The 27,500-nt window shown below is 39.1% G+C and overlaps 1 protein-coding gene and 1 long non-coding RNA gene across 3 annotated transcripts in view; one reads left to right on the top strand and one right to left on the bottom strand.

The window, feature by feature from the left end:
- The window catches only part of LOC136855697 (caspase Dronc-like), a 429,110-nt gene that overhangs the window by 83,860 nt on the left and 317,750 nt on the right, over positions 1-27,500 (top strand). The gene's annotated exons all lie outside the window — the stretch shown is intronic.
- The window catches only part of LOC136855700 (uncharacterized), a 40,466-nt gene continuing 31,776 nt past the window's right edge, over positions 18,811-27,500 (bottom strand). For both annotated transcript variants that reach the window (XR_010858105.1, XR_010858106.1), the window contains exons 2-4: positions 24,387-24,596; positions 22,904-22,942; positions 18,811-21,466 (exon numbers count right to left, since the gene is read on the bottom strand). This is a non-coding gene — a long non-coding RNA (uncharacterized lncRNA). The remainder of the gene's footprint in view (positions 21,467-22,903; positions 22,943-24,386; positions 24,597-27,500) is intronic.

The following is a 27,500-nucleotide window of genomic DNA, read 5'->3' as shown; positions in this document are numbered from 1 at the left end:
AGAAAAGCGTGGAGGCTGTTGAAATGAATATGCGCTCTGTGTTGATAGAGTTGGAGATCAAGTGTTTTGAGATGCATCGGTAGAGGGTCCCGATTCTGGACTTTCGTAAAGGGGGGGAGTGAGACAGATAATTATGTGAAAGAGCTGTTGAACTGAATTGCTTTAATGCCTGTCGAGACAAGATTGCTTGCAAGATAGATTGAATGGCGTTGCGAGTAGAGGGCCGCCGATGAGCTGCTGATGAACCTCCTGTGTGCGGACGTGAAGGCATTAATTAAGTTTGTTTGCAGCATCCCTTGGGCACCTAACTGCGACCCCTTTCATTCCTCTCACTGTACCTCCGTTCATATTCTCTTTCTTCCAAATTTACTTTCCACCTTCTAACAATTAATTCATAGTGCAGCTGGGAGGTTTTCCTCCCGTTACACCTTTCAAACCTTTGACTGTTACCTCATAGGTCCCAGTGCCTGGTCTTTAGCCTATATGCTTTGTTCTGTTCTAATCTTCACCTTCATTTAGCCTGTTTAAGCAATAATTCGATAATGTTTCTTATCAGTTTCCTTTGGTGCTCTCTCCTATTACGTAAAAGACTTATTAGTGAAATTATATATATATATATATATATATATATATATATATATATATATATATATATAAACTAATATAGATGCGTATTTTAAAAATTGAGGAGTGGCATATAACATCAGAGATCAATGTCGCGAAAACAAATAAATTGAGATTTTATTTTTATCCCTCCCAAGCAACCAGTCTAAGCAATAGCTTTACAGATATTCAGATGTTACTATCATTACATCGACGACAGCTGCCCAATAATAATAGTAATAATAATAATAATAATAATAATAATAACCGTATATTTGTTAAAGAGACCTTCACGTATACTTGTTTAATAAATGACCGTCGCTGCTGCTTCAGCAGGATTTAAACTGTTAAAAATAATATTGATTATTATTTTACTAATATAATTACTGCCTATAATCCTCCTGGAGCGTATGTTTTTGGTGACCCATCACCAACAAACTCTGTTTCTTTCCTTCTCTTTTTTACCTGCAGTACTGCACCCCCCGCCCCCAACAACCCCCTACCTACTCTACCCATCATTAACATCCCTCCCTCCAACCCACCTTCCCCTCTGACTCAAACAATCGCTATAGAACGTTCCACCGCAAGTAACTCGGGGTACCGTGTCTAACCAGCGTGTGAACTGTTTGGAACTGCCTGGAACTGCCAGCTCTGTGGTTACACTTCGGTCTCGGTTGGGTCTCGCTGACTGGATACCGTGGTGTGCGAGTGGTCGCCTGGTGGTCATGGCCAATTGGTCAGCTTCCTCCTAATGGACTCTAGCTCTCTCGACTCTTTTTAGGGACATCGCCCGGCTGGGGATGTCAAATTATATGACGCCTTGATCGATGGGCCATTACCCGCCTCTCTCTCTCTCTCTCTCTCTCTCTCTCCACCAGCAACGGGGCGTAGGAGAAGGCATCCTGAATGTTGGGTGCTGTTTGGTTCTGTGAGATTTTGGATACGTGAATTTCGATAGTTAAAGGAGATTCAGATTCATAGCATCAAAAGTCATACAGTTGACTGCTATAGCTGTTACTAATGGTGCTACTGCCATTTGTCGCACATACTGCTACTGGTACTTCTATGGATTGTAGAACAGTAATTTTTTTCTCAGTGCAAGGCCATATTCATGGCATAATACTGCGCCAGAGAATACTAATGATTTTATGGAGATACCAGTCCATACTCTCCCCAATAAAACGCAATGTATATCCAAGATAGTCTGTGTGCAATGAACTCCATGTTCAGACAGCCCGTAGCCCTGCCCAAGTCTCTCTCTCTCTCTCTCTCTCTCTCTCTCTCTCTCTCTCTCTCTCTCTCTCTCGCGACTGGTTTCCATATAAGCATGCGAAATGAAGGTACAGTCACTAGTAGAGTGTCCCTAGGTTCAACATGGCGGGTCTCTGTCGAGTGAAGGCTAGAGGACTTAAGAAACTGACCGTACCCTCTTTCCTATTGCCGTAATCTTTGGCGGTATCAGTACACTATTAGTAATGATAATGATGATAATATCTATGACGACATCAATACTACCCTAAAATGGAAAACTGCAGTACCTGCAGAATTTTCGAAATTGAGATATGCCATCTTTGGGCTCGTGAAACACTAATACACAAGTTTCTGCAATTTCAGAATGATTCCTCTATGCTTTATGCAGGGGGTCCCATTTGCAGTATCTGCAAAATCAGTAGTAAGGAGAGGGAGAACTGCAACATCTACCATTTTTCTCAGTTTTGTATTTTTGCAGATACTGTAGTCTTCCATTTTAGGGCAGAATACACATCGCAATATTAGTAGATAATGTACAAACGCGATAGGCAAACATAATATAAACGGTAATAACACAGAGGTTTTAAAATAGAGGATTACTGATAGCCTGAGAGTGACTGAGGGCACACCTTAGGACATACATCAGGACACACATCACACGGTAACTATCCCCGTACCGTCCGAAATGGTTTCCACCCGACGTTTCTGTGGCAAAGTGGTAGCGAGGGGCGCTTGTTGGGTATTTTGGAACGCCTTGCGGACAAGAAGAGTCAGGCGCTCCCAGCACCTCACTGGAAGAGGCTCGGCCGTGAGGAGCAGCCATAAACGTGGAAGCAATGGGATCGGAAAGGCCTCAGGTTTCACGGTGATGTCCTTCTTTGCCCCCTTGCATTCAAGCTCTCGGCTACGCAAAACTCAAGCCTAGTACGTGTCCCGATCCTGACTGTATGACCCAGACCCTTATTGGCTGACCTTTTTAAACTTTTATTTGAAACAAAAATACAATATCTACATTATTTCAACAATTGAAATGTTGAACCTGACAGGAATTTTGTTTTTTTAACATTAAAAAAATTTATCTACATTATTTCAACAATTGAAATGTTGAACACAGGAATTTTTTGTAACAATTTTCTCTAATTTTTCCCCGCACAAAACTCCTGCAAACCATCTCAAGTAATTTAATCTCCCCCTAATAAAGAAAACACAAGGTTTCACTTTCAGCAGGCTTCTGCATAAGGCTTATCCGTATACGATACACATAATTATAAATAAGAAGAACTGCAGAGTTCCTATCTTCATATTTAGCTTTAATGTCTAACATTATAATTTGATCGATTCCTTACCTTCTACGGAACATAAAACCTCAAATTTACTCTTGAACCATTGAAAAATATTTCTAACTCGTTCCTTATTGTATGCCTTAGATCCATGTACGGGAACGCATTTGAAAATTCGCGTTGAAGATTTATTGAGCATTGTCGATGGGTCTTTGACTAGTCTCATCGAACTCGGGAGTGCTGTCATCAACTTTGTTTTGTTCCCGTTGTTGATTAAATAAAAAATTGCTATCTACAGGAGACGTTTGTTCCACGTCTCTTGAAATTTTTTTTTAGACTTTTGTTGATGTCCAGGGAAAGTTCCACAAGGAAGTGGGAAAAAACCTTTTTGGACGCCAGATGAAATGTTTAGGCACAGGAACCACACTTTAGCGATAGAGAGAGAGAGAAAAAATGAATGTTAGAACTTATTACCAGACCGTATAACGCGAGCCAAATAATTTGAGAATTTTGAAAGAAATCATGAACCACATTTTTTTAAAATTCTGAAGGCAGATTACAATATGCCACGATAATTATGTTGCTGTATTTCTGCTCGGCGTTTATGTAGATCAATATTTACCTGAAAAAGGTGGGAGGCGGGGGAGGAAAGCGTACAAGGAACCTCAGATACTCACGGACAAAGAAACGCAAAAATCGATCACGGATAAAGAATGGTGGCCATGGCTTTTGCTTGAAGAGGCACCTCAGATAGGGACTGCAGACATTTTAGGTACAGCTCGATAACCCGGTCAACTCCATTCAAATGAATGTTTTAGGTGAAATCAAACTAAGTTTTACTTCCTCTCTCTCTCTCTCTCTCTCTCTCTCTCTCTCTCTCATTATTCTTAATGAGGTTTAGAGCATGAATTGAGAAACGACGTGCCTTTGTCAAGTGATACATCAAAGCAAGGTCCATCTTTTCTTGCATCAAAAAGGAGTGATGATGACGGTGATGATGATGAGGATGGTGATGATGATGGTGGTGATGAGGATGATGATGAAGAGGATGGTAATGATGGTGATGATGATGATGATGATGATGATAGCAATGATGATGATGATGATGATGATGATGATGATGATGATAGCAATGATGATAATGATGATGATGATGATAGTGAGGATGATGATGATGATGATGACAGCGATGATGATGACGATAGTGAGGATGATGATGAGGATAGTGATGGTGATGATGGTAATGGCAGTGAAAAGGATAATATGAAAACATCGACTCGGCTATTTACGACCGTAACGCATCCTAATTTGCATATCGCCCTCAAGACAAGCGTTATTGTTTTGAGATGAAGGACGGTGTCGTTAATAGCCCGCGTCTTTAGGACAACACAAGATCTCGATTTCTTCTCCTTTCATGTTTTAATTGACAAATCACGGACGGAACCAACGTGCAAGAAATTTCCACGCTATGCTAACTCCGCTTACTGGAGAATGTTCATCGCATTAACAGTTTGATGTTCTGCAAAGATATTGATGATGCCTGTAATAATTTAGATATTATTTGATATCATCAATTTCTCGTGATCTCAAATGGAAAAATAAAGTCCACAGCATTATGTTTATTGCTATATACAAGACGCTTTCGCCAACCTGATCAGTTGGCCTCTTCAGGTGAATAAACATTGAAATAACAATATATTACTCAGCCTGAAGAGGCCAACTGATCAAGTTGGTGAAAGCTCCTGTATTTAGCAATATACATACATACTACTGCGGACTTTATTTTGCAATTTAGAGACTATTAATATTATATATTACTGTTGCTCAGAGAACTTTATTTATTTTATTCAACGATCATGAAAACTGCGGTTTCAAACCTGAGCAGTCGGAAGATAAAACAAGTAAAATGTCAGAAAATAATGAAAAGAATATTCCAGATAAATAATGCGGTTAAAAAAATGTCCAATAAATATGGAATCTCGATGAAAAACGACGGCAAACGCACAAGGCAGAATTGTTGTATAATGATGACGTCAGCAACGGTTGGAGGATAGGGTGGAAGGCAGAATAGATGGGACAGGACGAGCAACCAGCTTTCGAGGGCTCCCACCGATCGCGGCGGGCGTCCCGCGGTGTCTGACAATGTCCCACCAAGGCAAATTATCCTTACACCGCGCCATCCTACTTCAGCGACCACGTCAATAAATATTTTGGTGTGAGAGGAAGGCAGAAGGGAAACATTACTCTGTCGTCATAACAGAGGAGCCGAAGTGTGGGAAGAAAAGGCTTTCTCCTCACCTCTCTCTCTCTCTCTCTCTCTCCCTCTCCCTCCTCCTCCTGTTGTCCCTCCACCCCTCTCACTCTCTTCCCTTAAAACCTCCTACAATCTCTAATGCAAATTAGGACAGACAATGCTTAAATGTCACAGGAGATAAATGGCCATACTGGAGATGAAACGAGAATGCCATCCTTTTAGTTTTCTGTCTGCCCTCAGATCTTATAAACTACTGAGGCCAGAGGGCTGCAAATTGGCATGTTGATCATCCACCCTCCAGTCATCAAACATGCCAAATTGCAGCCCTCTAGCCTCCTCAGCAGTTTTTGTTTTATTTATGGTTAAAGTTAGCCATGATTATGCGTCTGGCACCGCTATAGGTGCCAACAACACATGCCACCACCGGGCCGTAGTTAAAGTTTCATGGGCCGCGGCTGAGATTTTCATGGGCCGAGGCTAAGAGTTTCATACAGCGTTATACGCTGTACAGAAAACTTGATTGCGCCGAAGAAACTTCGGCGCATTTTTTCCTTGTTTTATTGTTCTTTGTTATTGGTCTTCTTCCGATCCCTTGATTGCTCGTACAGTCTGTCACTTAAGACAATTTCCCTATAGGTTGACTGGTTTTTCTCTTTATTGAAAATGTTGTTTTAATAAACATATTTAGGTTATTGATATGGGTGTTAATTTGTATGCATATCTTTTATTACGCATAAATGTCATGAGACTGTAATCAGCAGGCATGTCTTACACTTGCTCTCCTCATTATTAGCTGGTCCCCTGGTTTTGTCCCTGGCGTTGTGACATGCCACTCAGATGTTGCGAGTTCGCGCCTCCCCTAGGGCGATGAAAAAATCACTGGCTCTCTATCATGATCAGTTACTGCTGCAGTGTGGGGTCTGCTGCGGTGGGAGGTTGAAACCAACATTCTTTGGAGGCTTGAATTTCAAGTCAGTGGCGCCTTTGGTGCGCTTGTTCCATGTGAATGGGTTTCATCTGCCGAAATAATAATAATAATAATAATAATAATAATAATAATAATAATGTTTATTGCAACAGCACTTGAAATGCATCTGACAGGATTCGATTCATGATTGGCGTGGGAATAATGACACACATTACGTTATCGATCGCTTAATTACGTGGTTCGTTGCCGTCATCCGTTTCCCTGTTATTATCCTTCAGACGAAGGAGACACCAAGTTACGCTCAGTAATTAACCAATCAATCAATCAACTTTCTCAAAAGAATGTCATATGGGGATTCTTTCTACAACCGTGTATGTGTTCGACATCCTGACATTAGTAATACAATATAGTATTTTTTATAAATTCCAGGTGAATAAAAAACAATAATAATAAATACAAGAATACTTCCTGTGGAATGCTATATAATAATAATAATACTTCAGGGGTTTGTCCTCCGTAGGGGGGTAGCGCCGTCAGTGCACCTCATGCGGTGCACTGTAGGCATTACATAAGGTTCTTTGCAGAGCGCCTTCGGCCCCTAGCTGCAACCCCTTTCGTTCCTTTTACTGTACCTCCTTTCATATTCTCATTCTTCCATATTACTTCCCACCCTCTCCTAACACTTGATTCAAAGTGCAACTGCTTTGAGGTTTTCCTCCTGATCCGCCTTTCAAACCTTTTACTGTCAATTTCCGTTTCAGCACTGATTGACCTCATAGGTCCCAGTGCTTGGTCTTGAATACAAGAAATACCAAAATAAAATGCACTAAGACTTAATTTTTCTTTTCATTTTTCTTGCTCTTTAACACAGAATGTATTGTACTTTCTCCTTCCGCCTTCCATTCCAGAACTCGGAAACTTTCTTTAACTGTCGTTTATTTGACAGTCTGCGCAGCTGCTTGTACAATAAGAGGCACTCTGCATAATTTTCAGAACATTAAGAGTATTATTGGAATAGAGATTTTCTAAAATGAAAACCTGCTTTCAAAACCAAAAATATTGCGTTAATTTTTTTTTCGTGGCTGCTTACTAGCAGCAACTATTGTTCAGATATAATCCTGTTTAGAGTTGTATAGCTTGCTTCGCTTTACTTATTACAAATTCCAGTACAAGTCATCGACAAGAATTTGGACACGTATGCTTGTTTTTTCACCGTCGTTAACTTTACCAGCTTTGTGCTTACCTCAATTGGATCTGGTTGGTGAATTGAATTTTGATGGCTCATATCAACTATTTTTGCTTGAGGCTCCTAAATACGAGCCAAATTAATTTTACATGTGTATATATATACATATATATGTATGTATATTCATACATATGTAAGTGTGTGTGTGTGTGTGTGAGCGAGTGAGCGTGTGTGAGATCCAAAGGATATGTTTGCTTTAACATCGGAAGGTCCCAGAGTTCATTTCTGATGCCATGATTTTGCATGGACCATTACTTCGCATGATGCTTCTGTTGACAAACTTCGAATTAGTTGCATGCTAGTTAGTCAGTTGTCGTGGTCGTCAACAGTGTGGAAAATATGTGAATAGCGACCTCATCTGAAAGGCTTACCGAGAACCAGAGGATTAATATATATATATATATATATATATATATATATATATATATATATATATATATATATATATATATATATATATATATATATATATATATATATATATTGTGTGTGTGTCTGTGCGTGTGCATAATTGTAATAACCACGAAGGCACTCTAAGCTACTTGAATTCTTTTAATACGCTAATCACTACAGAGCCTTAGATCCAAATGCTCTTGAGAATATGAAGCAATTCTGGCGTCCATAGCAAGACGCGAACCCGCATCCAGAGTATCAGAACCAGGTCGCGTTACCGACCTGACAGGTAACGCGATCTCGTTCTGTTACTCGGGGTGCTGGTTCGAATCCTGCTACCGACATCAGAATGGCTTCATATTCTTGCATTTGTATCTATGGACTTGTATTAAAAAGTGCATCCAAAAAGTGTGGAGAATTCGAGAAACTAAGAGGGCGTTGCGGTTATTGCAATTACATGCACACACACACACACACACACACACATATATATATATATATATATATATATATATATATATATATATATATATATATATATATATATATATATACAATATATATATATACATATATAAATGATGTGTTCAAAAAATATCCGACCTTTACTCATAAAAAAATACTCATATTCAGATACCACAATCTTACACTTATCTCCTTCAAAGTAGTCCCCTTCGGCTGCCACACACTTTTCCCCAACGGTTCTGCCACTGTCGGAAGCAGCGCTGCAACGCCTCTTTTGAGATGGCACGCAACTGGTCTGTCGCATTCTGAATGATGTCTTCTCTGGACTGGAATCTGGTCACTTTTCGTAAAAAAAAAAAAAAATGAAAACCCTAGGGATTTGCACGCCTTATTTGGCTTGATAAATTACTTTATAATGTGGGTAAATGTTTCGTCTCTCTCTCTCTCTCTCTCTCTCTCTCTCTCTCTCTCTCTGGGGGCAGCAGGCAATTGGCAGCTCCATCACGATAACGCACCCACTCATTCTTCACATTTGATACAGAGTTTCCCGGCCAAACACAACACACCTATGCTTCACCAGGCCCCCTACTCTCCTGACAAGGCTCCGTGTGACTTCTGGCTTTCTCCCCAAGTTGAAAATACCTCTGAAAAGGACCAGATTTCAGTCCAGAGAAGACATCCTGCAGAATGCGGTGGACCAGCTGCACACCATCTCAAAAGAGTTGTTCCAGCGCTGCTTCTGACAGTGGCAGGGCCGTTGGGAGAAGTGTGTGGCAGCCCAAGGGGGCTGCATTGAAGGAGATTAGTGTAAGAGTGTTGTATCTGAGTATGATTATATTTTTTATGAATAAAGGTCGGATATTTTTTTAACACATCGTATATATATATATGTAACAGCTATATCTCTTTGGTAACACTTCCACTATTTCTTATCTTCAGAGTCAAAGTCTTGAAGAGTTAGCCAAAAGCTACTACTCATTTGTTCCATTTACTCATTCTGAAGCCGTCAGCTGCTTTAGCCGTTATACGAGATCTACAAAGGAACTATACTCCAATATATAGATAAGTACATCCAAATTTGAATGAATTACAGGAATTAAACGAAAATGAAAATCTGATACAAATTTCACGGCTCAGAAAAATGAATATCAACAGACTTCACGTCCAGGAAGCTCTTCATGAATCCAGAGATTCCCGAAGTTTTGCAGTCACTCGGCGTCCAAATAAGCTTGTATTAGGAATCCTCAGTGAGTTTCTGGCTGTGAAGTGTCAATTGTGGATCTAGTGTAGTCCTGGAGAAGGCCATGGGTTAATGATTGAGACTGCAGTCGGCTTCAGAATTGATAAATGCAGCAACCCATGAGTAGTTTTTGTTTGTCGATTCAAGAGTTCGGCCTTGAAGATAAGGAATGAGGAGTATTGCATGTGTTCTCAGAGGTATATAGATGCCACATGCGCATTACCACTCGACAAAAATAAAGAAAGACAGTGCCAGAAAAGAAATCACACACGCACATTAGCATAATTCTTTCAGAAAACTATGAATTTCAGTGAATCGTAATGTTTACAAACATTTCTCTACCCTCATCCATCACTGAAGGTTGAAGACAGTCCAGATGATGTCAGAGAGAGAGAGAGAGAGAGAGAGAGAGAGAGAGAGAGAGAGAGAGAGAGAGAGAGAGAGACCGTGGGAAGAAGCCCTGGATTGCTTGGAGGCGCCTGACAAAATAACAAGTGGGTTTGTCTCATAGTGTCTGTCTATAGTCGCTTGAATGGCTGCCTGGCACTTTGAGTGGCAGATCTCTTCGTGACAGCTTCCTTCCCAGGAGGTCGCTCATCTCGATGTTACTCTCTTATCATTTCTCCTTTTCCTCCTTTATTTCTTCCTCCAAAAATGAGTATGTTCTGCCTTCGTTTGTGACTGAGGAATTGTAGAATTTGTCGATGCAGGTAATGGAGAAACAAATCCACAGTTAGGTAAGTGTGCGAATATGTTTTTATAAACCCTTACAGAAAGTTTTCGAGAACCTGTTCAGATTCTCGAAAGCTTTCTATATAGTTTTATTTTTAGATACATTTGCAGTTACATAACTGTGGATTTGTTTCTCCATTTCAAGACTGATGCCACTATGAACAGTTTTAATCAGCAGTATTAATAGTAGCTATGAGGATAAAGTCCAGAAGAATATTATAAAGCTAATTTTGACTTTTATCGCTATAAACTTTTATTAAAATTACTCTTGCAGCTTCTTGTGAAATTGCGAAGAAGGAAAGAAAAAACTCTACTGAAACTCTTGTCTTCCTTCGTCAGATCTTTTATCCTTTAGAATAATCGTGGTAATAATAACAAGTAAATAATGGGCCGAAGTTTCTTCGGCGCAATCGAGTTTTCTGTACAGCATTATATGCCGTATGAGCCGCGGCCCATGATACTTTCAGCCACCGCCCGGTCATGGCTAACTTTAACCTTAAATAAAATACAATCTACTGAGGCTAGAGGGCTGCAGTTTGGTATGGTTGATGATTTGAAGGTGGATGATCAACATACCAATTTGCAGCCCTCTAGCCTCAGTAGTTTTTAAGATCTGAGGGCGGACAGAAAAAGTTTTTTTTATAGAAAACTAATAATCATCAGAGAAAGATTAAAATAGAATACTTGGGACTTAGAAAGTGGCCAAGGTAGACTGACAAAAAAATTTAAATATATGTACATATACATAACTGTGGATTTGCTTCTCCATTATTATTATTATTATTATTATTATTATTATTATTATTATTATTATTATTATTATTATTATTATTATTTTATTTCATTATTATTGATTTGAAAGGGTTTCATCCATAGAAAAACGTTAAGAACCACTGGGTTATACCCTGCAGACCAGAACTAAAGATTACTGTCAATGATTATCTAAAAGAAAGAAAATAACTTTAAAAATTCAAATTTGGAAGCCCGAAAACGAGCAAAGTTAGTCACACACAAGCTGAGTTGACTGAAGGAGTTCGGAAAACTTCAAGCAGAAAATAATAATGCTTAATTTTTTAAGAGAGAAAAGACAAACAATGAATGAATGAGATTTATATTTAATTCTCTTGTGTGATAAACCTGCTGGAATATTTTGTACGTGGACTGGAAAGATTTTATTCGGGTTCAGCATTGATTTCCGACAGGAAAAAAAATTACCCAATCGGATCAAGACTAAAAAGATTCAGTGATTTAAGTCGACAATATTCACTGCCTTTTTGGAGCCATTATCGGTATTGCTGTATTGTTTAATTAATGAAGTCCTTAAATTAACTATCATAAAAGTTAATATATATGTTATAAGCGCTTTGCGCAAACGGAATACATTTTATGTTCCTTAAGGGACTATTGCTCAAATATTGACTTAGGTTACAAAAACGCACATAACTAAACGAAAATTTTATTGAAAGGCAATATTTCCACCTAGATTCTGCTCCTAACTGCTGAAGACAAAATCTGCAATAGAAAAAAAAGGGTATTTTAGTATGCGTCCGTAAAAACGGCTTCTGCTTTAAAACTATTAGGGTAAAGAGCTAAACTAAGTCTCCTTTAATAGCCGAAGAGTGTGTCAACAATATCTTGAGAATGAGTTGCCATGGTAACGATGTATTCGGTGCGAGATTTACTAAAGATCGATTTTTTTTTTACAAAATTTTTCGTCAATCTTTGACACCAGTCCCTTCAAGAGTTCTCGACCTCAACCTTTTTCAAGATCGCTTTTAAGCCTCTAAAGTTTTCTGTCATTAGGAAATGGCCTGTGTTCTTCCGTTGGAAAGGGCGGCATTTTATGTCTGTCACTTTGTGGGAGACGGATTTTCCAAAATGGAAATAAAAATCGAAACAAGTCATTAATCCGTCTCTGGAATGAGATGTTTTGGAATATAAAGGACCTATTTTGTCCGTGGTTCCAGAGAGAAGGGAGACATTTCCCCATCCCGGTCCCAGAAAGGACATTTTTATCCTTGTCCCCTGGAGGAGGAGGACGAGAGCGGGTTATGACCAACATTTTATGGACGGGTCTTCGGTCGATGACGAGGCCCCCTTGAGGAGGGAAGGCTCTTTCCGGGAAGATTTATGGCCGCAATCAATGTTCCTAACGTCTCCGCGATGACATTATCCTTTCCAGACGACAGCCCTGGAATCAATGTTGCCTGCCCCTTTCCATATCATCCGCCAATCCTCCTCCTCCTCCTCCTCCTCTCCTCTCCTCAGCCATGATTCTTTTTCAAGGACACGCAAAGACACTTGATGCTTGACCATTTTCGAGCGAGACTTATGGCGACGGGATGAGAGGCGTTGTCGCCACAGGTCGCTAGACGTGATTCAAACTATAGGCTTTCCTGCAGGCAGGGAGATTGCGGTAAAAGTCTAACAATTTCTGCACAGCGAGTCCTCCCTTCTTCAAGAAGGAAAATTGGACATATTTCCTGAGGAAAATTTCGTTTTCTTGAGAGAAAGGTAATTTGAATTGACTGTCAGTCGATAGATTACCTCCGTTAGGTTCGTCAGTGATATTTCCAACTTCCCTTTAGTTGTTGTTGATGCATTGACGAAGGGCTCAAGAAATTCATGTCAAAATATTACCAGTAGCATAAAAACTCATCATCATTGCTGGACAGTAGCAGGACTAGGCTGTACTGTATATACCGTATGTGACTTATTTTAGTGACTGGAAAGTTCATATTTTAAATGCTGCCGGTAATTTTTATAGTTTGATGAATCGCCATAATAAACAAGTAAAAAATGCGCCGAAGTTTCTTCGGCGCAATCGAGTTTTCTGTACAGCTTATAATGCTGTATGAGCCGCGGCCCATGAAACTTTCAGCTACGACCAGGTGGTGGCCTGCCCTATAGCGTTGCTAGACACACGGTCATATTTAACTCTAACCTTAAATAAAATAAAAACTACTGAGGCTCGAGTGCTGCAATTTGGTATGTTTGGTGATTGGAGGGTGGGTGATCAACATACCAATTTGCAGCCCTCTAGCCTCTATAGTTTTTAAGATCTGAGGTCGGACAGAAAAAGTGCGGACGGACAGACAAATAGCCATCTCAATAGTTTTCTTTTACAGAACGCTAAAAATGATAATTCAGCTGAATTCTTCAACAATGACAAGATTCTTTTACAGTTGATCTGCATTATCCTTTAGCTGGGTCAAATAATAATGCAATAAATATGAATTAATGCAATATATACTAAAACACTTGTCCAGGCCAGTGAGGATCGAAATAGAACGGGTTTCATTGTGTATTTGGCTGATGAATTACCAACCGAAATTTTGAATTAAAATACGAAATTCATCAAATGCTGTATGTTATAAACTCAATTTTTAATTCATAGAGAGAGAGAGAGAGAGAGAGAGAGAGAGAGAGAGAGAGAGAGAGAGAGAGAGAGAGAGAGAGAGAGAGAGAGATTGTTGTGGAAAGCATTGAAGAATCATTCTGAAACTGCAGTAACTTGTGTATTAGCGTTGTGCCAGCTTTGTCTGTCCATCCGCACTTTTTTCTGTCTGCACTTTTATCTGTCCGCACTTTTTCTGTCCTCCCCAGATCTTAAAAACTACTGAGGCTAGAGGGCTGCAAAATGGTATGTTGATCATCCACCCTCCAATCATCAAACATAAAAAATTGCAGCCCTCTAGCCTCAATAGTTTTTATTTTATTTAGGGTTAAAGTTAGCCATGATCGTGCGTCTGGCAACGGTATAGGAGAGACCACCACCGGGCTTAGGCTAAAAATTTCATGGGTCAAGGCTCATACAGCATTATACGCTGTGCAGAAAACTCGATTGCGCCGAAGAAACTTCGGCGCAATTTTTACTTGTTTTAAAAATTTTTATCGTTCCTTTACGACAAAAATTCGTACCTTTCTTGATAGTCAAGGAGCCACTGAAGAAGCTTGGTTTTAATAATGGTGATGTTTTAAGTTCACTGGCGTAGTTGCTTTTTCTAAATTTCTGTTTACTTCTATTTCTTAATTTAAAGGAGTCTAATACTAGACGGCTTGGTCCATAAGAACATTTCACAGATCTGACCTTTTGGAAAATTCTTCAGTGTCACTAGGCTTTGCTACAAGTCAAATCTCACCGTTAGGCGTAGGTCAGCAAATTCCTGAGATGTATGCTAGTATTGCACCAGCCCCGGTGTTTTTGCCATGTCCCTAAGTTAGGTTAGCTTAGATTAGATTAATACCATTGGAGTAATCTGGATGTGGGAAACATAATGAGATTATTTTCAGGAAAATTCTGCGCTTAGTTTTTAGGAGATGGCGTCCCGCTTTTTTCAGGGAAAGGTCCCAATACTAGGTTACATCTCGGGAAAATGCTTCCGGTCTCCCATAACAGCCCTCGGATACAACTTCCACTAACAAATCCCTCATTATTCTTTTCCATTTCTATTCCATCTCCTCTTTAACTTTTCTTGTCGTACCTTTACACTGGATTGACCTCTTTTGCATAAGAGTAAATGGCTGCGTTCTACTTCTTTGTTCAGATGGGATAAAACAAGGAGTTTGTCACTGACAAAGAGCCTATCATTTTAGCCTAATCTCCAATGTGTCGTTTTTCATTTGAAATTTAAACAATATAGGGAACGACAGAGAGTTTAGATCAATGACTGCTTTCTTACTCTTAAGCCGTGGCCTTCAAAATAAAATTATTTAAACCTTGTCAACCACACAAACTAGGATCGGTTTTCATACAAAGGACGGGAAATAATTGGATTCTACTCGAGGTGTTTTATTTGAGAGAACTGTAGCCAACCCACACACACACAATATGCGCTGTTCCTTGAAGAATTTGCTGACATATTGTCTTCTGCACTTTGTGTTTTATTTTTTTTTTCAGACTCGTTACTTACTGCTCTCACACTTCCTTTTGAAAGCATCCTGCCCTAAAATGGAAGACTGCAGTATCTGCAAAGATACTGCGGTTTTCCCTGGCCTTACTAATGATTTTGCAGATACTGCAAACGGGACCCCCTAAATAAAGCATTGAAGAATCATTCTGAAGCTGCAGTAACTTATGTATTAGTGTTTCACGAGCCCAGTAGGTGGCATATCTCAATTTTGGAAAATTTTGCAGATAAAGCAGTTTTCCATTTTAGGGCAGCATTCACTGGTCTGAAATGCAGCTTTTCAAAACTCACCCCACACGCAACAAAAACATAATGACACTAATAAAATAAAAACTGTCGCTATAACCTTTGTCTACTAAAAAATTTTTAATTAAAATTTTACCGTCACTAAAATATTTGAAACTTTATTTAGCTCTCTTCTTGAAACACAAATATTTAAATTCTGCTCTTTGGGATCGTAATTACTGCGTCTTCAAACCAAGATACGATGAGGACCCCGCTTCCTATGAGATTGATAATTGGTCGTTGTCTCCGTTTTGCTTGGAAAATCTTTACTTGTCTTTCTGTACGTATTTTTCATGGCTTTACTCTTCCTTTCTGAAAACATGTCTTTCTCATTTCTGTGACATTTTAAATCTGTTGCTACTGAGAGCGCAGCATTTGGTCTCTTCCCCATGACTAGTGGTGTCTTCAAGGATTTGCACCTTCTTCAATTTCCCCTGTCAGTCTTATTCCTGAAGTGCTCCCTTTTAGTTTTCTGTAAAGGAAAACTATTGTGACGGCTTTGTCTGTCCGTCTTGACTTTTTCTGTCCGCCTCAGATCTTAAAAACCACTGAGGCTAGAGGGCTGCAAATTGGTATGTTGATCTTCCACCCTCCAAACATCAAACATAACAAATTGCAGCCCCCTAGCCTCATTAGTTTTTACTTTATTCAAGGTTAAAGTTAGCCATGACGGTGGGCTGGCAACGCAACAACTTATGCCACCACGGCCGGCTGAGAGTTTCATGGGTCGTGGCTGAGAGTTTCATGCAGCATTATATACTGTACAGAAAACTTGATTGCGCCGAAGAAACCTCGGCGCATTTTTCACTTGTTTTCATCTGTTAGCTTAGGTCTTCAGACTATAACTTTGCCCCGTTCATGGAAACACCCTCGCCTCATTCAGTTCCTCCTAGGTAAGCGCTCTGTTAGATCTATTTGCTCTCCTCTCTGATTCTCGTATTCTGTTTGATGAATATGTAATTCGTGCTTTCACTTTCATCGACGTTTTTTGGTGCACACATTGTTTGAACTCGTCCTGGAGAGATCCTTCATTGGTATTACCATTACTATGACTGTTCAGTAGTTGAAACATATTCATATGGAACAAGCCCACCAAAGGGGCCACTGACTTGAAGCTCAAGCTTCCAAAGAATATTAAGGTGTTCGTTAGGAAGCAGCAAGAGGAACCAAAGTGAAATGCAGAAAGAGGAGATCCCACTTATTAAAAAAAATTAACAATAAATAGATAAACAGATAAAAATATATTAAAATGCTAGAAGAATAGTATTAGGGTAGTAATGCTGCATTGCATTTTCGGTTGAGCTTCCTGAGTTCCAATCGCACGACATCCTCTGGGAACAATTAAGTTCTGATGTTTACTTTAGATGTTCAGATATGTTTCTCCATTCCAATTGCTAAAGGTGTATGTTTAACTTGTCCATCCATATTAGGGCGTTCGACTCTCCGAGCGGCCAGTGAAGAATTAGAGGAGTTTATTTCTGGTGATAGAAATTCATTTCTCGTCATAATGTGGTTCGGGTTCCACAATAAGCTGTAGGTCCCGTTGCTAGGTAACCAGTTAGTTCTTAGCCACGTAAAATAAATCTAATCCTTCGGGGCAACCCTAGGAGAGCTGTTAACTAGCTCAGTGGTCTGATTAAACTAAGATATACTTAACTTAATCATCCATATTAGGAGGGACAATTATTCTTCCCATATTTAAGATGCTTTATCTTTCGTTTTCCATTTTTCAAAAAGATGCAATAAAAAAAGCAGAGCGTATAATTAGAAACCCGTCATTACATGGTAAAGTTCTCTTTTTAGTAGGTATACACTATAATTTCGGCTGCTGGTCCGTAATGAAGGGAAGTTCCTCCTCCTCCGGGGCTGCTTTGTAACACCCGACAGGACACCTCTTCTTACCTATTCTTCTGGCAATCAGATTTTTTTGTATTAATTCATTCATGACGGTTCCATTTTCTGTGCTGCCAAGCTTTGGAATTCAATCCCAACTTTTGTGTTCCTTGATCTTTAGTGAATCCCATTCTTTTTATATAATTACTTTCTTTCATCGGGCATGAGTAAGTTGAGCACAGGGACTGAGTTGAATTTCCTACTTCCATTTGAATCTCTTAATTCCTTTTAGTATTATCAGTTCACCACGTTAAATAAAGTCTTGTTAACCTTTATTTTTCTTATTTATTGTTTTATAATTTATTAATTTATTTTTGCATTTCGTTCCATTTACCTTCTATTCCCTTAACTGACGACGCGCTAGAAGTTGCAAAAGTATCATTGAGTATTTTGGGACGGGCTCGCTCAGTGGCGTAACCAAGGGAAGGGGCTGGGGCGGGTTGGGGTGGGGGCGGTCCGCCCTGGCGCCACTGTCCTGGGGGACGGCACTCTGGCATCTTTTGAGCAGGCCTGGCCTGGCATAATTCTAGATTTTCTAGTATATTTGGCGTGATCGGAACACTTCGATGTTGCTATTAGCGAATTCGCTTCTAACAAAGTTCGCTCGCAGGGTTCCGTTGTAAATCTGAAGTGTTGTTTTTGATTTAGCTTTGTGAAATCAAATAAATGATTGAGATGTTAAGGCTTGAAATGTGCGCTCCATTTTCACCACTTCAGTACTTTTTTTTTTAGCACTTTCAGAGTCCCCCCCGGGTGCCACTACCGCTAGTTACATTGAATTCAACTGAATATAGAATTTAAGCCAAAGGCCAAACACTGGGACCAGTGAGGTCATTCAGCGCTGAAACACAAATTGACAGTAAAAGGCTTGAAAGGTGTAACAGGAGGAAAACCTCAAAGCAGTTGCACTATGAATCAATTGTTAGGAGAGGGTTGGGGAAAGTAAGATGGAAGAAAGAGAATATGAAAAGGAGGTAGAGTAAAAGGAAGGAAAGGGGTTGCAGCTAGGGACAGAAGGCACGCTGTAAGGAACCTAAGTAATGCCTACAGTGCACCGCATGAGGTGCACTGACGGCTAACTCTAGCTACGCCACTGACTGTATAGTTCTTGGCTATTCACCAGACACCCAATTCACTGCTAAAACTGGCAGATGTCCAAAAGATTTTTCAGGAGACTGGCCTGACTTTTTTGCCCCCGTGTGGGATCGATTTCATATAACTCCTGCCGATAGGCAGTGCTGGCATCCACCTTCCTCATTCACACACACACGCAGACATATTGTTATACATCTTGAAATACTCAGGAAAAACTGGAAATGAAACAACAGTGATAAAGCGAAGCGGTTTTTATTCTTTCTCTAAAATACAACACATTATACTGAGTGACAATCCAAATGGCACAATTATAAGAATCCACATATGATAACTATAGGCATATAAATGTGCACAGGCCTATAGTGGCTATAGGTCATTATACCTTCTCGTAGGTCCATGCCACTACGCCTATTCCTGGCCACGTCATAGGTATCACATTTAGTTCTTGCCTTAACTCTAATGTATAAATCTACCTACACTATATAATTTTTATTATATAAAGGATAAAGCTTTTACTGGGTTCCTTCCAGAGGAGAGCGTCAAGCAAAAAAAAAAAAGAAAGGTTCACTTTCATCCTTTTGACAGAAACCGACTTTACTACTGAACTGAAGACTGGACAAAAAAAAATAAAGCTCTTCTTTTTTGCTTGGCTTTCCATTATAATCTTATAACGATATATATTCCTATATGATGCAAGCATATTTTTTTTTATTTGCAACCATTGGATTGGCACGTATGAATAGAGAGACAGACTGACAGACAGGGAGAGAGAAAAGGCAGACTTGTGACACTCGCTGGATTTCCTTCTCAGACAGCAGCGGAACAGAAAACGGGAATATCGAAAAGGAAAACGGGGAAGCCGTTCTCTATGGCTCGGTCGTCGCGTAGAGAGCTCCAGTTTGAGATCGGGACAATCAAAAATTGCTCTGAATAAAGTCTTCCCACTTCTAATTAGCACCCTTTGCGCTGAGAATACTTAACCAGCTTTTCGTCTGGTAGAGAAAACGAAACCCCAAAGTCAAAAAGCTGTAGATACGGAGCACTGTTATCAATGGAAGATTCTTAAGTGGAGGTCGGAGGAACGTTCTACAGAAACAAACGCCAAAACACTGAAGAAAAACGTAACACGGAAGCTTCTAAAATAGGAATTCGGAATAGCGAGCATCATTTTTTGCAATCCTGAAGACCAGTCGTCAGTTTGGGAAAGAATGCGATCTCAATTTAGAAACGAAATGAGAAAAAAAAAAAACTATCTTAGGCGACTTACAATATTCGTATTTCGGTTCGAAGAGAACGGTGCGCGCAAACACCAGCAATTTCGAGGCTCGGTTAGAAATAAAGTATCGACTCACATTCTCGTCTCAAATGACGTCGAGTCCTCTCGCTAGAATTAATAGTAACGATAATAATGACAATAATAAAACGGTATTTCTGTCGTAATCCCTTATCACATCTCTTTGCAGATCGAGATAAGCAGAGAAGGTGGTTGCCGGTGCTCAAATTCACGAAGCATAATGTTTCTCACTTTGATAAAGAAGGGGGAAAAAAATCATTAAATCCTCTAAATGACATAACACAAGGCTGACTATAACTATCAGTATTAATATTTATATGAATAATAACTGTTGTTTTGCTTTGTGCGCATTTGCACGCTGTAATTGTGATATCTTGCTGATGCTATTTGATTGCAAGCCAAAAAGAAAAATAAAGTGTAACTGAGAGAAGAAAGAGACATGACTGAAAATATGGAAAATGATGAAACTGGTAAAATTACTGGTTATTGCGACTGGATCTAATAAGTGTTATGCTAAAAACGACATTATCTGTTAACACGCATTCTTGGGACGCCCACGCGGTCACATTCAACTCTTACATTGTAACTAAAACCTCACGGTAGAAAAGAGAGAGAGAGAGAGAGAGAGAGAGAGAGAGAGAGAGTAAAGAAGCAAACTGAACTCTGCTTTATTTTCCGATGTCGGTATTGTTCCTTGATATTAACCGAGTTATTTTTCATATCCGGACTTTCGAAAGCTTTGTTTAAGCATTTCCGTCGAGTGCGAAAATAGAGCCGAGGTGAGGGAAGGCCTTTGGAAGGATTTGAACAGGATAGGACAGCGACAAAAAAAAAAAAGTCGGTAAAAAAAATCAGGATCACTTCTTACAGAACAAACGAGAGAGAGAAAATCATTCGACTGACATACTACGAACGCCGAATGATTCCAGATCTTGACATATACTCATTTAGAAACATAATCAACGTCATAAAACTTTGTATGGAAGATATTCTCATTATTGATTACAAGTCATAATCTGTTTTCTACTCTCTTCCAGACAGCACCATTTAAAACCTTTATGACCTTTTGAAATATTAAGTAGTTGACCGTCTTGAGAATGCGGTGTTTTGCAAAAGTAAAAAAAAAAAAAAAAAAGCACTTCTTTAGTAGGCTTTACATTTTTTTACGAACTTCTGTATTATGGACAGTAACATAAATCTAATAGATTATAAAAAATTGTGCAGATATATTTGTAAAACAAATGGCAAACAAAATTCAAAATCTGTTCCGAAAGTTCTTCAGAAACTTTGTTGTCAGTGAATTCAAAGGTGATGAAATCAGAATATCTTTCAAATGCTGAAGAAAAAAGGAAGCAATTAGCTAGAAATAATAAAAAAAAAAAAATTAGGATATTCTGGTGAAGATCGGAAGCAAAACAATGGACGGATTCAATTTTTTTTTTTGAGTATTTTTTTTGGGAGGGGGGAGGAAGAGGTGTGTGCCACACTACGAAAGGTCCAATTTGCCGGCAGATCCTTTGGCACTACGATGGCGAAGGGGATGTCCACATTACCACAGTTTGTATGCGAGCGTCGCGTAATTGTAATTCTTTAGCTCCTGAAAATAGAAGGAAAAACAAAGGTCTCGTGAGAATTGTTGATCCGTCGGGGTTGGGGAGGGATTCAGCCGAGCTCTCGTTTATATGCCTTCGAGATCACACTTTACGCTTTGGTGCATTTTTTAAAAAATTTTCTCATGTTTTTATTTTCTAATTTTTTTTATTTTTCATTTTTTTATTTCCTAATTTTTTTTTTATTTTTTCATTTTCTTATTTTCTCATTTTTTTATTTTCTCATTTTTTCTCATTTTTTATTTTCTCTTTTTTATGTGCTCATTTTTTATTTTCTAATTTTTTATTTTCTCATTTTTTTACTTTCATTTTTATTTTCTCATTTTTTTATTTTCTAATTTTTAATTTTTTTATTTTTTATATTCTAATTTTTTTGTATTTCCTAATTTTTTTTATTTTCTCAATTTTTCACTTTCTCATTTGTTTATTTTCTCATTTTTTTTTTTTCAATATGAGAGAACAGGTTGGTACATATATATCGCGTACGTATTCTGACAAAGCAATAGTTAAAATTATGCTGTTTTTAATTATTGTCACTCGAAGGTAATTAAGATCCTTTAGGGAGAAATGAAAAGCATTTTAAATATCTAGATATCAAAACAGGTCAGATGCATGTGAATCATGAAACAGCTGAGTCAATTGAAAATTAACAGATTACTCTCTCGGGGTGCAATAATCATTGCAATCTATTTATTGGGGTAAATTTTAAATTTCATTTTCAAGACACTCTATCATTGAGAAATGAAAAATGTATTGAATCTTTATATATCAAAACAGGTCAGATACAAGTGATTCATGAAACAGCTGATTCAAAGGAAAATTAATAGATTTCTTATTTCTCGGGGTTCATTGCCCTCTATCTATTGGAGTAAATTTTAAATTTCATTTTCAAGACACTTCATCAGTTTTGCGAATGATATCAGCAGGACTTAAAACCGGTTTTGTATATTCATAAAAAAACGAAAAAACTTTGCGTAGAAGGCATATAAGTGAAAGCTCAGCTTAAAACCACGTCTTATAATAAATACTTAAATAGATAAGCTAGAGAAATAAAAAAAATAATAATAAGCTATAACACGATAACAGTAAGTCATGACAATTTCAATAAAAAAAAAATGCCAAAAAAAAATTCAGTAAAGAAAAATGAGCAGTATCATAAAATCATCTTGATCATCATCATCATCATCATCATCAAGGCAGCCAAGCCCCCTTTGCAGCACCCTTTTTTTGCAGCACCCTATGCAGCAACGCCACATAAAACAACATGAAGCAACAACGCCCGCCGCCCGAAGCACATATCACCACATCAGTGATGACCACATCACATTACTATGATGAATGACAGTAATTTTTTTTTTTTTGTTTTTTTTATTTTCATTTCAGAAGCACAACACACAAGCTATAGAGAAAGAAATGATGTTTACCTTGCTCTACTAATTAGGGGTTCATGACATCCCATACACCTGCAAGAAGAAACTACTATGAGAAAATATGGTGAAGCTACTCAGGAATCGGGTCTCTAGCACACTACAGCTGTGTGACGTCATGACGTGATGACGTCACCCTAGTGTGACGTCACATGAGCTTCTCTCTTTTTTTTTTCCCCTTCATCATCATCAGTTGGAGGTGGTACGGCTACCTTAATATTACTCTAGTGCTCTTAAAGTACATATATTTATACCTCGTTTTAGTGTAGATTATTAATATGATGATTATTATTACTATGATTATTATTAATAACACCTTGAGAGACATACATACACATACATTATATATACATGAATTCCTAGGGATTATCAGAAAAATAGGTCATTGTTAAATAAATATGAATAATTATGATTATGCAACAAAGACAAAGGGAACTGTTCCAAGACACATGAATGAGTATTAATCACACAAATGAGGGCTAGTTTAAATTGGTTATCGCTGGTCAATACATAAATCCATGCACGTCTATACCAGTGAGTGTTTCATAGCTGCCACTAGCTATCCATTCTCTATACACTAGCTACCCATTCTCTATACACTAGCTACCCATTCTCTATAACCTGACTAAAAACCTCATCACTTGGTAACAGAGTAAATGAAGTAAAGTTTTTAAAATATTAGTATGCCTCGTTGCCTCAAGGTACAGACACTATTATAGACACTATTTTATTTTATTATTGGAAAGGTTAAGTAGTTATGAAAAATTGCCCTGAAGAAATCACTGTTTGGTGATTTCAAAGCTACTCAGTTCAAATTGGGCAGAGACAACACCTGAACAGATTGCTGATTGAATTCAGATCTAGTAGTCTATCCTTCTATCCATTTATATATAATATATTATAAAGTTATGGCGAGAACATTTTAACTAAAGTTTTATATAGAAGTTTTCCCTATTTTTACCTGTGATGATGACCTTAGACTTAATTTTATGTGCAGACTGGATATCATTTTTCTACCTAATCAGCATCTCATTTCACTTCCTACGTTCATGTCCAGTAACTCTATTCTGCATTCCTTTAGTCAATTGTTCTCTACTATCAAATCTTAGTCACCAACATATTCGGATGAAAGACTGCATGAGCATCAATCATTTGAATAAGTGAATCCTGTGTGACATAGGGGCTCTAAAATTCCTATACACACGACAAAAGTCCTCCTCTTAACCTCCTGTGCAGCACAGGGCCTCTGCAGTTCCTATAAAAAAGACCAGCACTTTAAACTACTTCTGCAATATAGGGGCTCTAAAATTCCTATACACACGACAAAAGTCCTCTTCTTAACCTCCTCTGCAACACAGGGTCTCTACAGTTCCTACCGGAGCCAAAACTCCTCCTTGCAACACCCTCTGGGACAGAGGATGCTAGCTCTACCTGTCTAAAATCTATAGCCGGTAGTAACAACCAAGTCATTTGGTCTCACCTGTAAGCTGGAACGCACCCTGAAGACGTCGTAGTGGCACTTGGCGTGGTCTTCGTGAGAGCGCTCGTGGATCAGGAGGTTGTAACTTTTGCGGAAGACCCTCTGGCAGTAGCGGCAGACGAAGGAGTTCTCCGTCCCTGACTTCCGCCCTTCACATAGCACCTGTGACTTGCCATTTTCCCAGTCGCCTTCGGGCATCTTGATGGCGTGCTGTTCCAGAGAGAGGGAGAGAGAAAAGGGAAATGAGAGAAGGAGCTAATCAGTCAGCAAACTGAAGAGATGCTGGTATCGTTAAGGCCACTACAACCTAAAAAGACTCCGAACGAGGATTTATAAAGCAAAGATGAAAGAAGCTCAAGAGTAAATGTCTTCTCGATGTAATTCACTGACGTTTCGTTTCACTGGAAGGACCAGTAAAACAACGGTTTTCGTAAACCAGTTCGCGCTGTCACGAAACAAGTGGACGACGATATATGAAGTTAAGAAGCTCCCTTGAAAATGACGCCTCGGTTGCTTAATTTACACATCAAATATAAGGAGACCATAAAAACGCAAAAATGTAGGAAGTAAAAGCTATATTTCAGAGATCAACTGTCTCTCTCATCAGGCAAGTAGTGAAAATGAGAGAGACAGTTGATCTCTGAAATATAGCTTTTGTTTTCTACATTTTGGCGTTTTTATGGGCTCATTATATTTGATGGAATTCTGTTTTAACAGAAAATATTTCATAGTCATACACACACACACACACACACACACACCATATATATATATATGTGTGTGTGTGTATACAAATGACACAATCGACTAACAGAGCTGTGCCATGCTCTCTTTGTTCCTGGTCTCACTTGGGGATGAGAACTACCAATTAGGAAGGCACCCGAAATGTAATCGGACTTGGCGATCGAGTTGTCCAATTAATGAAGGCATTTCCCCTGAATCAGTGTCGGGCACTTCCTGAACACGACTAGTCGGATTCCCTTGTAGATGACTGTCCGTGATACCAGATCCCTTTTCCTATAGAGAGAGACGAGATCAGATTTCTCTGCGATAAACAGATAACTCTCAACCGACTGAAGCCGGCTGGTGGCCAGCAGCTACTGTGATCTGTCCCGAGTCACAGAGAATCTGGTGATTGTTAGGTGTATTCTGGCCTACAGTGGAAGACTTTAGTATCTGCAAAAATACAGAACTGAGAAAAATGGTAGGTACTCCCTTGCCTTACTACTTTTTTGCAGATACTGCAAATGGGACCCCCTAAATAAAGCACTGAAGAATCATTCTGAAGCTGCAGTAACTTGTGTAATAGTGTTTCACGAGCCCAATAGGTGGCATATCTCGATTTCGAAAATTTTGCTGATACTGCAGTTTTCCATTTTAGGGCAGTACGGTTCCATACAAGTGGGTGATGATTGATGCGAAGCAGAAAATCAAAATTCGGAAAATGAGCAGAGCAAATGGAAGGGATGTAAAATAACCAATTGTAAAAAAAAAAAAAAAAAAAACAGGAGGAATTACCACAACGAAAAAAAGATGCTGTCATTGAAGCTAAGTTTAAGTTTCAGTCTTTTATTTCAATGTGATTCTGTGAAGTTATGTTCACATACTGACTCCTTTCCTTTGGGCTGACTGGTTGCATAATAGTTATGATGCGTCGCCCAAGCACGCACACATACATACATACATACATACATACATACATACATACATACATACATAAACCTACCAGCGTACTTAATATTCCTCGGAGGGATGGTCATTGAGTGTACTATTTATTTATTTAGTTTTTTTTTTTTATTTATACTTCGTTTTCCAGAAACACGAACAGGAACCACGATATCGCCGCAATTATCTTGAAGTTTGGCTTTGCCTTTTGTGACCGTCCAGGGCGGCCGAGCGAGGCAGACGCCGACGTAGGTGCCCCGGAGATCCCGGAGACGATAGACCTCCTCGAGTTAAATGCCGACGGGACCCCGCTGGAGGGTCGAGAGAGGAGGAGGAGGAGGAGGAGGAGGACTCCTCTCGCGTCGGTTCTCCGATAAACTGCCTCCGCCGAGTCGACGTTGGAATCCCGGCTGTCGAGATCGATTATGTCGACGCGGCGGCTGTGTTTTGGTGGTAATTGTGATGTCACTGGGCACGAGGAACTCAAACAATGCATACCTTCGTTTTTCCTTTGTTTGTTGGTGATGTTGTCAGGGCTCCTTTCCCCTGAGTAAAGGGACAAATATTTGGAATCTCTGTCTCTCTCCCCCTCTCTCTCTCTCTCTCGATGACAAAACTGAAGGTTTAGGGTTAGTGGAGCTATCATATATCGCTTTCTTTGTTTTTTGTTACTAAATGCCTGAAGTGTTTCAGGACTGTGTTTACAGTTCGAATCTTTTGATACAAAAGACACTATTATTGACCTTTTTGTTCCGTGGTTTTTCATCGTGTATCATTTATCTTTCTTTTATGTAACTGCTACTTTAACATTAGCCACATAGTTTCAAGAATTCCTTTCCTCTTCCCTGCTAAAGGGATGGAGACCTATCGTTATTCATATGACATGCGTTATCAAAGTTTATCCTTTTCTATATTGTTCATTTTCGACTGTAAATGGTACCAGCACAAGTGTAGCAGCTGTCGTGAAAACACTTGTGTAAAAAAAATTATACAATTAGTTTAGTTGAAAATAGCCCATATGGGAAGAGGGTAAATCAATGGCAATCAATCATGGGCTATCATTCCTGCCGATGAGAATCGAACCTTGCTAAGACCTGATAATGAAAGGACTAATTATAATCACAAATCGCACTTGACAAGAGGCAGAACTGTAATGAGAGATTAATACAAAAGTGTTCAAGCTTTGTGTTTCCCATAAATCCAGAGTTCCTCCGTTCCTGGCGATGACGCAAAAGGCATCGCCGACGCCGTCTCTCCAACAATAGGGATTTCCCGCTGTGGGCTCTGACGGAGGCATCCACTTATCAGACTCTCTCTCTCTCTCTCTCTCTCTCTCTCTCTTGTTTTGTATCACGAGGAAAAGGTGCAAAAACCTTCTGACGTAGCATCACATTTCCAAAGTTAATTACATCACCAACTACAGCTGTCGGCCATTCGTTGATCTTATCA

This window comes from Macrobrachium rosenbergii, chromosome 32, assembly GCF_040412425.1.
Source record: "Macrobrachium rosenbergii isolate ZJJX-2024 chromosome 32, ASM4041242v1, whole genome shotgun sequence".
Lineage (NCBI taxonomy): Eukaryota > Metazoa > Arthropoda > Malacostraca > Decapoda > Palaemonidae > Macrobrachium > Macrobrachium rosenbergii.
The sequence above is the reverse complement of the archived record's forward strand: the minus strand, read 5'-3'. Positions and strand labels throughout refer to the sequence as shown.